The sequence below is a fragment of the Drosophila teissieri genome, chromosome 3R, assembly GCF_016746235.2.
Source record: "Drosophila teissieri strain GT53w chromosome 3R, Prin_Dtei_1.1, whole genome shotgun sequence".
NCBI lineage: Eukaryota > Metazoa > Arthropoda > Insecta > Diptera > Drosophilidae > Drosophila > Drosophila teissieri.
This window is the reverse complement of record NC_053032.1, coordinates 18,903,871-18,919,729: the sequence shown is the minus strand read 5'-3', so window position 1 is coordinate 18,919,729 and position 15,859 is coordinate 18,903,871. Positions and strand designations below refer to the sequence as shown.

Below are 15,859 nucleotides of genomic sequence, written 5' to 3'. Positions count from 1 at the left end.
GTTTTGTTTCAATTTCTGGTTGCGCCCCTCGATCCAGAAAACGAAAGAAAGCGAGGGACAAGTCCTCTGGAGGGAGAGGTATAACCTTTAACCTTTGGACTGGGATTGGGATCGGAATCGGTCGGTTGGCTGGTAAGTGTTGCTTGTGTAGTATTTCCCCGAAGTCTCAGGCGGCACATTTCGGGGGAAACTATATATGCCATCTTCTACCTGAAAGTGAACGCTCGGTGGTGGTTTCCTTTGCCTACTTTGACGACAAGAAGTCAAATTCTCGATTTACGACCATTTTGTTTGAGTAATTTCGACTTGCGTCCTTCGTCCTGCGTCCTGCGTCCTCCGTACTTTGCCACATGCTCGGCAGTTGTGTAAATTGTACAGTTTTACTTTCAGCTGTCGCTCCTCTGTGCCTGCCTGGGAGTGTATAACAAGATCAGATCCCAGATCGAGTGACTCAATCCCAGCCCACATTAATTGAGTAACCCACTTTTCGATTTTAATGCTCGCCCTTTACGAGTTGTCAATGTAAATACTTAATGCTTGGCCAGCGATCGTAACCATATTTCATTGGCTCATTTGCCTGGTTGCTCGCGTACTAAAGTAAAAAAACACACAAAAAATATACAATAAAAAAATCATAGAGGAAATCAAAGCGAAAGATATGTTCACGATTCAATTAAACGATCGTAAAAGTTCTTCTGAATGGCGGAAAATAAAAGTGGAAACAGAGTTGTTTGCCCCCTAAGTTATTCTGTCGTAAAATTTCCCCAAATTGTTGTTAGAACATAAAAACCACCTAAAAATCGGTAATAAAATCAATCGAACCCTAACTGGAATGGGACTAGCCGTCGAACTTCCTAACTAAAACTCCTCCCCCGCATTTTTGGGGAATTCCCCTGGCGCTAATCAAATAAAAAACAGCCAACCATAATAATGAGGGGAGTATTGGTATTGTCAGCGTGATAGCAGCTATATTTTTCAGGAATGCCTGAAAGGTGATATGTGTCGCAGTAAAGTGGAAAATTACTGGGGTACTGCAATTAAGTCAACTCATGCCTAATTTGGGTAGGTTTTTTTTTATTGCCAATATAGAAACTGGTAAACTGGATTTTGGATTAATTTTTCTTATCATAAAGTCGAAACAACTTGTATTTTAATGAAGATTGTCCTGTAGAAAGTTGAAATAAATTTCAGAAATATGAATATATTATCAATAAGTAAGTTTGGATTTTATTATTATTATTTCTGCAAAGATTTGAAGTTTCCAGCTGATTTTCATTAGTACGATCTCTGCTCTCTATCTCTATTTCGAGCCAGACAACATTCAATTAGAGAAAATAACCCAACACGGATGTGAAATGCGATGAAAATTGAAAACTGGGCTGACTTTATGTGCATGCAACAGTTGGGCACATTTCGCGGACGGGCAAATCAACATCAAAATCAAATTCATTGCATTGGCCATGGCTCACGACCAGGCCCACACACATACACACGCAAAGTGGCACGCATACAGATGTGCACACAGATAGAAACCGTCAACACGGAGTGCCTCTAAATGCGGCGAGAACGCGAAAAACCGTTAAGCATCAATTTTGACGCATCATAAAACTGCAATGAAGTGATAAGTGCCGCTGCTGCAAACGCAAATATGCAACAGGAATGTGCAGTCGATAGATATTTCGGAGTGCCCGCCTGCTATATGTACATATGTATGTGTGAAGAGGCATGAGGCATGGGGGTCGCGAAACCAGAATCTGCAAATGGATATTGACGAACTTGCCGCTGAAAATGGGGCCCGTATCCGGGGCGATAACAATGCCAATGCAGTGGCACCCACTTCATGTTTCCATAGGTTTGGGAGAACTGCACTCAGAGAAGAAGTCTGTATAAAACATTCATGGTTATGCCAACAAAATCCCATTACAAATAAACATAAAAGAGTTTAACCGTTTAGAACATCAATACTTCATACGAATGACTATATTTGTATGTATAATAATGGTTTTTTCTGCGTGCATCTATTAGTTTGGGTATCTGTGAGTTCGCCTCCATCTGCTGCCCCCAAAAACAAAACAAAACGCGACTTTTATGAACACCGCGGGAAGTTGACAGCTTGCATCATTGTCGTGATATGCGAAAAACTACGGCACTCCCATGTATTTTCCACTATTTTTGATAGTTGGCCACTTTTATTGCCTCGCGTGCGCAATTATGTTTATGGCCATTGGTAACGTATAAATGTCAGGATAAAAAACTTTTGGCCCCTATGCAAGTTGCGCTATTTCGCAGACAGATATTCCAGCCAGCGCACTGGTGTAATTTAATCAAAGTTGTAAAAAGTTTTAATTTGATTTTATGCTGTGACACTGGTGTGTGAATTTTTCACTTAAAAGTAGTTTGTATTTGGTTTACACTTGCTGGCATATAAGTCTTTACAACTTGTTTTTTATTGTCATACTTAAATTGAAGATACATCTATCTAGCAATTAAGATGAAAGCCTGATTGAATATATTGCGAAGCATCTAGCTTATTAATGTTAATCAAGTGAAGACATCTACCCAGTCTACCGTCCCTGTGCTTTTTGTCTAAAAATCAATTGCATATCATTTGCCAATTTTATCGCCAGAGATCGCCCAACTAATTGACTTATAGCCTCAGATGGCAGAACGTGGTGCTAATCAGGCATCCAGCTATACAGCAATCCGGCAATCCGCAATCCAGCAATCCGCAATCCAACTAACCAGACACACACCATCACACTTTTGAAGGTACATAAATTATCTTTATTGGCAGGTGGAAGGAGCTGCGTCTTTTGCTCTGTGGCAGGCAACACCTAAAATGGGGCTCGTTAATTGTTGCTGCTCGATGTCTGGAGGCCCAAAGGCGACTGGCTAGCTGGTTAGCTGGTTAACTGGCTGCCGCATCGTAAATCATGGGGAATCCATCAAAAGGTGATCATTGTATTGAGATTGCAACTAAGCCCCCCGTAATTTCAATATTTTTGCACTCGCATCGAGGGGAAATCGTGGCTGCCACATACATACATGTACATACATACATGCTTGGTGGGGGGAAAAGGGGGGCACGAGGCAGGAGGCACGGCACTATGAAACCAACTCCGAAGCAATTGACAACTTAATCCTGCGACATGTCAGTGGAGGCTCAAATGAGATTTACGTGGCTCGCAGTCAGTTAGCCTGGCCCATTTGTGTTGACTCAATGAAATGTTGTACCGATTTTTCAACATGTTGTCTGCCTTTTGCCGTCTGCGTCGTGTTCACTTTGATTGACAAAGTACAAAGGTGTAATTATTTTTCATAAAAATTGTTGCATGTCGCTCCGAAAAAGTTTTCGTTCTCTCTCCCCCCCTCTCTCTGCACTCCTTTTCGATTTTTTATTTTTATTTTTTTCTTAGCTACTCCGTTGATTTTGTTGTAGGTTTTCAATCAATTTGCTCATGTGGCGTGGAAACCCTCCCCCCAAACCAATTATGTCAACGATCTGAGCGCATAAATTACGAGAGCGAGCGCTCATGCCCGAAGCAAAAGCAAAGCAAAAGCACAGCAAAAGCAAAAAGCGCTGAGCGGTTAAGATCTTTCGGACATCAGCAGTGTCGCCATCTAGAGAGCCAGATGCAAAGGATGCACTGCAAAAAATCGGTTTCAGAAGAGCTTCTAGGTGCTGTCGAGTTTGAGTTACAAATCCAAGAAACCAGGCATATAAAAAAGCCATAGATAATTCTTCCGATTTGGTGACTACACTGAGGCCTTAAAACCTTTATTCAGTATTTTTTGTATATTTTCTCCCAGTGTGCTCCAGCTTTATCTACCGCCCTGGGCGGATTGGAGGCCCCGTCTCCAGTTGGAGACCCATTCCACAATCCCCCAGAGCGTCAGCCCATAAATCTTGAGTCGGCGGCGCGTTACTCATGCGCAGTGTCCTCCACGATTGGGGGACTCCACCAGACTCCAGTCTTTTGCTCCGGTCTGGGAAATGTTTTATAATCGCATTGCGACTAATTATCGTATCGGGGGAATTATTGTGGTGCGATCATGATGGCGATTTGCAAATTGCGTGGCCGCGATTCATTCACTAAGTGATTAGATTTGCTTCGCTATATCGCTGTATAAGTAGAAGAATATGAAGCACCCTGCTTAAAAGACTTCATTAAAATATTCTACTTGATTTGAAATATAATTTATGGAAGAGGGAACTTTAATATGAATAAATAATGATAAGCTATAACTTGAAGGGCTTTTCCAGGTGTTGTCTAAATCCCCTTTTAATTAGTATTCTTTGATAACTTTCATATTTCTGTAGTCCGAAATGTGCTACTTTCCCATGGTGCTGGGAAAAGCACCCAAATCGCTACTAGATTGAGTCAAAAGCAATATGCCCGGCAGTTTATGGAGCTGTAATATGGCCGCATTCGTCAATGATCGTGTTTTACTGCACTCTTCTCGCATTTACTATTTGATTAAGCAGCTGGTCCGGCAGCCAAAAGGCCCCACACTCCCATTCCCAATCCCAATCCCAGTACCACTCCACCCGCCCCACAAACTCCTGTTTTCCCAGCCGAAAACCATCGAGAAAATAAAAAGCAAATAACCGAAGCGAACTGAGGTTGAGACTAAGGCTGATGCTGAGACTGAGGCTGGTGATTTTGCCGCTTGTCTCGAGGCATTTTATTTGGCGCCATAAATCTATCAGCGCCGGCTAACTCGAACTCAAACCCGAACGCGTGCGCATGCGCAAACACTGGACCTGGACCTGGACCCCTTGGATACCTCGATCTCTGGATACCCCGGTCTCTGGATACCTCGATCTCTGAATATCTGGGAGATGCTGATAGGCCGGAAGATTTACGGCTGGCACATAGCCAATGTGCTCAGAGGGCCCCTCGCGACGTCTAGGAGGGATATACTTAAGTTTATGATACGAAAATCAGAGATTGCCTTATTGTATGCGAAATGCGATCGAATCGATTTGCTCCTCCGCACGAAATTCATTTATATTTATGATTTGTGAATTGGTTTTTATGATGATGTTACTCGTATTCTCAGCCCACACAATTACGATTTTACTGCCTTTCGTTTTGGGGGGGCCTCTCGATTGCGGCGGAGTGGTTTTCCAAAAGTGTGAATTTGCCACTTCATTTGAGAGCCGCATGGCTGGCTGGCAGAGACATAAATTATATTGTGAAGCGGGAGCTATTTAGGCGCAGTTTTTATGACCATGTGAATTGTGGTACAAACGAAAGTGTTTGGCGCTCCAAAAGTCAAATGTCGGAATCGAGTAATACAAACACACACTCGTTGACGAGGAGGGCAGGGCCAGAAATCGAGGCGGCAAGGGAGAGGGCGAGGGGCAGGCACTCCTGGTTAAAAGAACTAACAAAATATATTAATGACTTATCAAGGATAATTTGACAACGGGCCATAAATCAAATCGCGTAGCTCGCTCGTTGGCCCAAAACAGGGTGAGTGGTCGAGTTGGCTCTGCTCACTCCTCATATTCCCCCTTGTCCTGCCTTTTTGCACCGTAAAATATAGTATTTCAACTGGGCTTACATAGCTTGGAAATTGGTATTAAATTAAAGAAAAAAGAAACCATTTTCACATAGAATAAAACATTCATTTAATCAGCAACTACTTGGTATTCTTAAATAGGTATCCTTATATGCGGTGTTTTTGCTCAATTTTGTTCAGTGTACCGAGTGACAGCAGTGGAAACCACCCAGAGCCATTGGAATGTTCCAACACACACGCCAAATGGCAAATGCGAAATGCGAAATGCGAACTGCGATGCTGATGCTTAATTTCTGGCCAAGGAGTTGGAGGTGGCCACCAGTGGAGGAGCACGGAGGAGCAGCGGCCTGTGGTGGGCCAAATTGGATGCCCAGCTGTGTGGAGCAGACTGTGCCATAACTTAACACCTTCGCTGTTGTCTTCGCCGGAGTGCCACGGTCATTGCATTTGCCAGGCAAATGCGTTTCCCAAAAGCGCCCCACATGACCAGGAATAGGGTGACTCAGGGCGAGAAAGTTGGCAAATAATTCAAAGAATGCAACTATCTTTCTGTTAGTTACTAGCTGTATCTTATGAATGCTATATGCTACTATGTATATGGTATAATCTTGAATCTTAGTGGTGTGCCTTCCTGCTCGTAGGTAAATGAAAACCAAAGCACTCAGAGAAGCATACGCTTTTGCCACTCATTTGGAGTTTAATTTCGCTGGTGCGCCTTTTTCCCGAAGTTACATTATGACATCAGCTGGTAATTGTGATTAATGTTGTTGGCCCCACACTCCCAACGAGACACCCTCTGCGAAATGGCCAAAACATCTGCGGCCAACAATCCAATCTTCGGGCTCATGTATGTATGGGCGACTCCAGTTTATTGTATTTCGCATGTTATTCGCGCTGATTTTCCTTTTGTTTGCTTTTCTCCTTTTTTTTTGTCAGCGGGCCAGGCTCATACATAAAATATGATTGCGTTTTCATTTGCATCTAGCAGATTGAGTTTCCTTTGAGGCGCGCGCGAGTCCGTGAGTTTATGAGCTTGTCAATTGCCTTTTTATTTATTTATTTGCATATCATGGCGTGGAGTGGAGTGACCAATGATAATAATAATAGCACGGCGACTGCAGTGCCTGGACCCTGGAGTACCCACTGCCATTCAGATCAAAGCCAAACCGAATGCTCACCTGGCCCCAACACTGGCCTCACCTTCGCCATTTCGTTGTAATTAAGAACATGTTAGTTGTAAAGAGGAGCTTGTGTCCCTGCTGCTGTTGGCCCCACCTTATATGGCTGTCGATGTCGTTGTCCCTAAGGCCCCAAAAGCCCCAAAAGCCTTCCCCCCAATCTGAACTGAACTCCTCCTTGAAATCGGACTCGTGTCTCGTTGCGTTTGCAAATTTGTGGCGGCCGTGTGAAGTCAAGAGGGCGAGCCAAAGTCAATTGCATTCTTAACCCTTTCTGAAGCTGATCGAGGCAACAACAAATAACAGTACAACTCTAATTAAAAATTAACACACTTCTTCGCTTGTCCAAGGGGGCAGAGGTAAACGAGGAGCTGTGGGAGGGGCTGCCACAAACATTCGTTTAATCAGACGAAAATCAAGTCTATTATATGGAAAGGCCTTTTGGCCAAATCCGCCCGATTGGCTGTATCTGCATGAAAAACGTATAAACAGCGTCTCATTTGAAGTCATCATTAAAAACGACGACGACGACGAGGACTGTGGTGCCTGCTTCATGAATCCTCTACCCCTCGACTCCCCGATCTTTCTCCGATCCCAAATCCCCAATGCTCCATGCCCCATGCCCAATCCTCCACTCGGAATCCGCAATCCTCTCTTGGAGGCGCACACTTGAGGCCATGTAATCAACGTTTGCTTACTTCATTTAGCGCGCGGCGAAAAGAAAAGCGAAACATGCATACAATCAGCGAGGCTTGCAACTTGCAACTCCGCAAGCTGAAAACTGAAAACGGGCACTGGACATTGGGCAGTGGACAGAGGACGGAGGACGGAGGACGTGGGACATCGGGGAATGCAGATGGAGCTGCTTAAGCTGGACTTTAGCTCCAGGGCGATTGCACAGCGAGAAAAACGGGACTGGGTTCATTCAAAAGCATATCTACAGCTACTATTTGTTCTTTTCCATGCCAATAGGAAATGTTTAAAGTCACCCAATCTAAAGAGTTATTTTCCTTGACAAAAAACTCAGACTTTCAACACACTGTTTTCCTCAGTGCACTCTGTCTTTCGGAAACTGTGGCTGTAGCCTCTGCGGCCTTTACTTGTTGGCAATGATGTATTTTTGATTTCGTATCTTATATTACCAACAACAAGCGTTGCAGCAGCAGCAGCAGCAACAACAGAAACAACAGCAACAACAGCAACATCAAAGGCAAATGCCAAGTGTGAGGCTCCAAGTGGAGAATAAAGCCGAGGCCACGACCAAATCCAACTCCAAATCCCAGCCAGCTCCAGATGGACCGATGGATCGAAAGGATGGGAAAGGGGAGGGGGAAAAAGTTGATTTCAGAATTTTTATTTTTTGATTGTGATGATTGTGCATTGAAATTTGATACATTTCAGCCTGGTCGGAAGGAGGGGGGTGGGGATGTTGTTGCTGTTCTTTTTCTTGTTGCTGTTGCATGCAAAAATGTTGGCTAGTCGACAAGGCATTGCCATTGGCATTCGCAATGGCATTGGCATGGCCAGGAACTACTAACAACATTAATAAGATTGGCATCTGCTGCTCGCAGCTCAAATGTAATTTCTCATCAACCAAAGTGGGCTGACTGTGGAACTTAGCAACGGGGTGTGGTCGTGTCTCCATCTCCAGCTCCATCTCCATCTCCATATCCAGCTCCATAACCATCTCCAAGCGAAACTCCTCTCCATTTGCCATCTTGGCTCAACGATTGCATTCTGGCCATAAAGATAACTTTTGGGCGCGATGGTGGTGGTGTTGGTGTCGTGTTTTGTGGTAGCTGGTTAGGCTTGTTAGTTGGCATTGATAAGCCAACAGATTGGGGGAAACTCGAAGAAGTCAAATGAGCAGTGGAAATGATGCTGAAGTTGATCTGGGACATTAAAAGTCTTCTGGCTAAAGCATCCTGCTGCTAAAAACATTCAATATGTCAACAATAAATGTTAAAAATAAAGTCCATCAAACAACTTGAGTTTCATTTGAATAAATGCATTAAAAAGGCAGTAAACTGATATTAACTAACCTTAAATCTGCTATAAATTGCCGACTGGCTTAATTTATTGTGCAAATTATTTACCTAATTAAAGACAACTAATACGTAAACATCATTATATTCCGCTTGCAAAAGTAAACGACTCAATTATATCGAAAATGATCAATGAAATAGTTGCAGTAAGCAAACAAGACTGTAAAATGTCGTGTTGATAATTTGCTTATTGAGCTTGAACAGTAATGCTTTTTACTACGAAATAAATAAAAACACCTTCGTAACACAGAGCATTAAATAAATTTCCTGAACATGGAGTATTTAGTTACATTTCTCCTGGACCCACGACCACTTTTGGTATCTCCAATTACTTTTATTCTTCCATGTCACCACCAAAGAAGCTCCAGCAAACCATAAATCTCGGCCTGAAGAAATGCAGTCTCTTTGGGGTATGGAATCCCGGAGTCTCTTCCAAAAATGTCGTCTATCTCGGAAAGGTCTTGACTTGGACAATTTTTAAGCCCTTAGCTGCTTATGTTAATGCCTCCCCCCGATTCCCTCGAGAGAAGCCTACTCCTCACATTTTCCACAAAAATTTAAAAAAATAGGAAAGAAAAAAAAACACGTGTAGAATGCCATGCGATATGGGTTTTTTGGAATATGGATGGTCGGATGGTTGGATGGACACAATGCGTTTGAACAATATTTTCAACACAATATGAGAGAGGAAAATAAATCAAATTGATTAAATTCGAACAACGAACAATCTGAGGCTCCAGGGCGAACAAAAGACGGGCCAAGAAATAACCCACAGGCTCATTTAAATAATAAACCACTAAAATCGTAGAGAAGACAACGCATACGAATACGAATTTAAATAAAAAACCGTTCACAGCCTCCGCGAACAAAACCGAAAAGTAAACCATTAAAAATTACTACTAATGTGCACCTTACACAAAAACCTTTAACCAAAAAGAATGAAGGAAAGAGAGAAAGATCCCATTGGGGATCACCGGCACCGACTCTTTCAGCGGAGACAAAGGCCACGGCCACAAAAGTCACGAATCTGGGCTCCCCAGATAATGCCCAATATCGGAGTAAGTTCGACCCACTGCGGCGACACTGGATTCCAAACAAACGAGCACCGATTCATCTTCGCAGAACCTCTTTGGTGAGCCGCCTTAGAGTGCTACACTCGGCAAAAAAGTCTAGCTGCAAAATGTTATTTTCAATATTCAAGTCAGCAAGTTTTGCCATACAATACTCATAGAACTAAGGTGGCTTCTTTTGCATGTCTACCGTATCTAAGACTTTGATTTGATCTGTATGATTAGTACCCAATTATTTCTTGCAGTGCAGCTACTGCCCCAATCCTCGAGGAAAACTACTGCGCATAAATTGCGCTGGGAGATTGGTTGGTGGTGGTGGTGGTGGTGGGGAAAAACTAAAACCACTTAACTTAATGAGCATCAAATATCCGACTTGTCCGTATCCGTATCTGCACAGCCATATCGTTTTGGCCGCAATTCTCGATACAAATCTATTATTTAAGACTGGCTGGTGCCATGGCGCTGCTACTCTTCTGGCCGCACTAACATTTCAATTAATAAACTGCCCGCTCCCGGCACGCAGAAGTAACGCCCGGAAAATGGAGAACGGAGAACTCCCACTCCGAGGAATTCCCGGGGAACTAGCAACTCCCACCGCTCACCTTTTCGAGCAGTCGGAACAATAGCTAAGTATAATCACTTTGTTTGCACCTTTGGGAATAGCAAGTGACAGACGTTGGAAGTGAATGTGGATGTGGTTGTGGATGGAGATGGAGATGTGGATGTGGATGTGGAAGTGGGTTATGTGGCGCTGGGGAGTGGGTGGTTGTTCTGAAATAGTTGCCAGATAATGGCAACGAATCGGGCAGATCGGGGGTCGCAGTTGCACATGCCACGTGCAGCAAGTTGGACGTCGCCACTGGCGTTGTTGCATTTATGAAAATGAGCTTGTGTCCCGGACGGCGGGGCAATTTGTAAACGAGACAATTGACCAAATGCACGTTGTGACTCTTTTTCTCTTGGCCTCCGATGTGTGCTCATGGCGACTTGATTGCCGGGCCAAAATGGACAAAGGGCCAAGTGTAACAGGTGACACGGTGTCATGCAGCATTGTGGTCGCAAAGGGAACCACTTCTGTGCACATTCTCTGATTTAATGGTAATTGAAAACACAAAGCAACTGGGTCGTTCTGTAAATTTGAATACAGCTTTTAAAAGTAATATGGGGAAATCAATAACTTTTGGTGTTCTATGATCCATATCATATTATGAGCGGTAGAAAAGTAACAGAATGGAATATAATTTGTTGATGTTAAGTTAAGGTAAACTCGATTCAGTTTGTTAAATCTTATTACTGCTTGTTCAGGTATCTACTTATTGCGATTTCACTTGCAGTCACCTGCTCTCCTTTCCGCCATTTCTGTTGACAGCGATCTCCCATTTCGGGCTGTAATCCATTTCGATTATCACCCACTAGGCCACAGCCATATGGCCCCCTCGTCGAATGGCTGAAACAATGGCAAAATACCTGGCTAAGCCTGCCAATCTGTGGCCAAAAGGCTGCTCTGGGCACCAAAAACTGCAACTGAAAGTCATCCAAAGCGGCTGGTGGGACGACTAACAAACCAGGCGAACTGTATGCCCATTTAGAGCGACTTTCGGGACGACCTGCCACCGGAGGTCCTGCTCCTGCCACGCGGCTCAAAGACAAAAGCCAAAAGCCGAAAGCCGAGAGCTGAAAGCTGAAAGCCAAAAGCGACCGACAATTGGCCAATGGCAAACAAAATGTGGCGATCCACAACGATGGCGGTAAAAGCCAGGAACAACAACCACGGCGAGTGGTAATAAAAGTGAAATTAACAATCAGCGGACGCTTTACGGTTGACATTTCACATGACAGGCTAGTAATGCGATTTAGCAGGATAAAGGACAGCGGAATGGAATGGAATGGAATCGCTTCCCTCTGCAAAAGAAGTGCAGCCCAATGGAAATGCAAGCGAAACCGAACAAAAAATGCAATAGCAAAACAATTTTTGGCTTTGTGTTGTCTGCACACGAAATGGTCTGATTTTGTTATTTGCCTTTATTTTCCTTTTCTTTTTTTTGGTTTGAGTTGGTGAACGAACAGTGAAGAGAAAGTTAATTAAAATAATGAAAAATTCCGTTGACAAATGTCTCGCCTGTCGGATTGTCACATTGCATACTTAATAGATACTAATAATAGAGTTTTAATTAAATAGATTATGTGTGTGGGTTTCGTATGTGTGTGGGTGAGTGTGTTTCTGTGTGAGTTTGCAGTTGTGCATTTGGCATTTGGCATTCTGCACTTTGGCTTTCTGCAACATTTGCATATTTGCGTGTTTCCGCTCGGCGCCTTGGGATCTCTCGATGGCATTTTGTAATAAGCAAATTGATTTAAAATTGTCAGTGTGGCTCAGTCGTGGTCCGGCCAAATTAGATTCTGCCTCTGCGGAGGCGGTGCGACTCGATAAATATTAGATAATGTGGGTGGTCCAGTCGGAGTTGGGATCTTGGACTTTCGGCTTTTCGGGCTTTCGGGAAATTATGCAGGATGGTGGCCCAAACTCGTAATGGTATTTGAATACTTAGTCAATAATGAAATGCCAATGATTTGTTGAGCACGTTACACGAGTTCATTTGTGTTCAGAGTGAATTTAATGGCTTCAAGTAGGAGTTTTCCTTCACTCGTCGAATTGCTTTTGTTTAAACAATAAACTGGATAGTGTCAGTTTGCTTATAGAATAGAACGTAAGGTAAGTTAAAGCTAAAAGAACATTCTGATACACAGTTTTATAAAATTATACAAATTTAATTAAAATTGCAATAGTCATTACTTCACTTACCAATCAATTTACCAATCCACCGCCAGTGTCCCAGAGATATCCACCGCTGTCCTTCGTCCTTTGTATCAGTTTAGTATCAACTAGGAACCATTAAGTGCGTTAGGTGAGTCTTGCATTTGTCCATTTCACTCCACCATCACATGCTGTTTGTCAACAAGGTTTTTGCGCGCAATTTGCCCGATTGGCGCCACTGTACACTGACAGTTCTGGCTGTCAAAGTTGGCCACTGAGAGCGCCGTTTGGGGCCAAAACATAAACATGTCACGCCAGAGAGAGTAACGGAGAGGATGTGCCGAAAGAGTCCTTGGGAGAGTGACAGCGCGAAGGAGTAAGTCACTCTCACGCACACCTACACACACACACACAGATTGGGAGAGAGAGAGAGCGAGCGAGCGAGCGAGCGAACAACTAAAACACTGTGGGAATTTCCAGGGGGGATACGGGGATTTTCCGGGGGGTCTACGGGATAACGTCTACGTCTAACGGTGCTCCCACTTTCCTCCGCTGGCGGGTTTTTCCTCTAGCACTTTCTGGTGGGGATTACGGAGCAACTGCCATTGTCCAATGCTCCGCGCCGAGGATGGGCTATGGCTGTCCCGATTCTAGTGGCATCCAGGAGCGAGATGCACCGACAACGTGGCGGCGACAACGACAACAAACACGTCTAACATGGCGACGCGATGTCCTTTCTCCATGTCCCTCACACACACTCACAAAACTTCTAATCTCGCGACTATTTCGATTTTTCAGCCTCTGGTCGCTGCTTTCACCGCACTTTTTTACTTGAGCAACTTACGCTTGGAGCCGCCAGTGAGTGTGCATTTTGGTATTTTTATTTGTTATTTTTATCTGAATTTCGTATTATTATTATTTTTTTACGTTTATTGGGAACAACAAAAGCCTGGCCAAGAGCCCACTCGCGTCGCGTCGCGTTGCGTTGCGTTTGTCAAAGAGAGCGACAAAAGCCAAAATCTCACAGCGTCCCCACAGCGAAACCCAAACCAAAATCAAGGACCAAAAACGTTGCCGCCATCGAACCACGCACACACACACACACTCGCACACTCGCACAGCGAAAGCATTTCTAAAAGTTCGGCCAAAGAAAATGGGTGAAAAAAAGTACGTGGAACGTGGAAAAGTGAAGTGAGCATCAAAGCGCACGGGACAGAATAGTTTTCAACCCGACCACCGTTGCACGGTGGGCTGTGTGCTGTGGGCTGTGTGCTATGCTGTGCGGTGCTGCGCCCCACTCGGCATCCCCACCCCCCTTCCCCCAAAAGGACACCACTCCCCACCCAGCCACCGAAAGCCATTGAGCCACTGAACCACACGGCCAAAACATTCTCTCCTCTGGCAGCGGCTGCTGCGTCTAAAACCGAAAACAATAAAAAGCTCCAAGCGGAGCTTGTCAATTTCAAGGACGACCGCGGAAATGCTCTTCCAAAACCGAAGTAAAAAGATTTTAAAATATTAAAACAGATATTAAAATGTTTTTTTTTAATTATTTTAAATTTATAAATTCAGCTTAATGGATAAAAATGGTTGTTATAAACATGTTCATATGGTAGTAAATATGAAGAAAATCTGTTTTGAATGCTACAGAACTAGTTATATGAAATAGGTAGAAAATATTATTAAATACTTCAAAGTGGTTTTATATTTATCAAAAAATATGATATTATATACGTTTAAAATTGTTGAAGATAGGAGGAAATGTTCATCTAGTAATACCCTGATTCTGGACCCCCATTACTTTATTCATGTTCTTCTAGATACACCGAAAACTTTCGAAACACTAGAAATACAATTGCAAAACATTTCCGGTTACCCTTCAAATATTAATAGAATTTTCCCCTTTACCTCTACGACGCACAATAAAACGTAATGCCAAATTTGCAACCCCGAGTGCGATAAGAATATGGAAACCCACGCACGGCGAAAACCCTTCGATGCGATGTGATAAGAAACCCCTGGCTCAAGGTACGTGCACAACAGATGGGAATTTTGCATTAATAAAATATTTATTCAACTGAGCGTTGCCAATGCGCCCATCGATTGCCATATGCCCGGCTCCACACGGAATCCTCTGGTGAAACCGGGCGGTGGGTGGTGGGGTGGAGGGGCAAAAAAAAGAGCCGTAGAACCAAGCGTAGAAGAATGCTGGCAAAGCCAAAGCACGCGTTGACACTTTGCGCTCAACACTCGCAAGCGAACACACGGAATTGGAATTGGAATCGGAATAGCATATATGCAGGACTCTCCTCTCCGGAGAATTTGCTCCGGGCCCGTCATCAACGAATGTCCTGCAGCCCCAAAAGCAGCATCACCATCGGCATCGGCATCAGCAGCACAGCATCAGCATCAGCATCCTCCTCAAATTGGTGGAGTTGTTCATTGTAAACAAAGGATGTGCGAACTCTCTTTCGCTGTTTTTTTTATTGCTATTGCCATTGCTATTGCCTTTGCATTTGACTGAGATGCTGCTGCTGAGCGGAAGCTTCCGGTTCTCACTGCGCAGTGAAAATGGACTTGGAAGCATCGAGAGGAAAGCTCGCGGAAAATCCAGTGGCAACTGGTAGTCCGCCTATCGATTTGGCACACAGCGCCAGCGCCACACAATTTTGACAGCTGTCAACGCGCCGAAGGACACTTTGGGCACACCAAACACCAAACACCGAACATCGAGCATCGAAAGCCGCCTCCTTGCGGGAAGAAGGTAAACAAATTGAAGCGCACACTGCAGGCACAATCATTTATCAAATGTCCATCGGACATCGGCCATCGGCCATCGGATAAGCAGGGGCTTCCCCCCGAGGAGCTGGAACTGGAAGAAGTCGAGACCAGGAGCCGAGCGGCCAGGGCAATTAAACAATGTCAGAAAGCATTTAGCCGGCAAATGAATGTCACCAGGCGGCCGAAGGATGAGCTAAACTACATGCGAATTAATGAGCTGGTTGTGTGGGTGCACTGAGAGAAATTAAGGCAGTACAATATTAGATACTTGCTTATAAATACTTGCCCCAGACAAAACAAGTTGGGGTCGCAATATGAAATATATGGAATATGTTTGAAATTATAGATCTTTTTTTAAATTTTATCAGGACCACGAAAAGCGTTAAATAGAAAATAGGTTTTTATTTCTTTTATTTTTTATATATTATATTATATATTTAGACATTTATTGACACACATTTTGTCGCAGTGCACTGAGGTCAATATGGAGAATCCGCTGCT

The 15,859-nt window shown here is 43.8% G+C and overlaps 1 protein-coding gene across 1 annotated transcript in view; it reads right to left on the bottom strand.

The window, feature by feature from the left end:
* Positions 1-12,926, bottom strand: part of LOC122619358 (homeobox protein homothorax) — a 133,476-nt gene extending 120,550 nt beyond the window's left edge. Inside the window, exon 1 of the mRNA XM_043796253.1 lies at positions 12,626-12,926. The gene's annotated coding sequence lies outside the window, so the exon portion shown is untranslated. The remainder of the gene's footprint in view (positions 1-12,625) is intronic.
* Between the last annotated feature and the right edge of the window lie 2,933 nt (positions 12,927-15,859).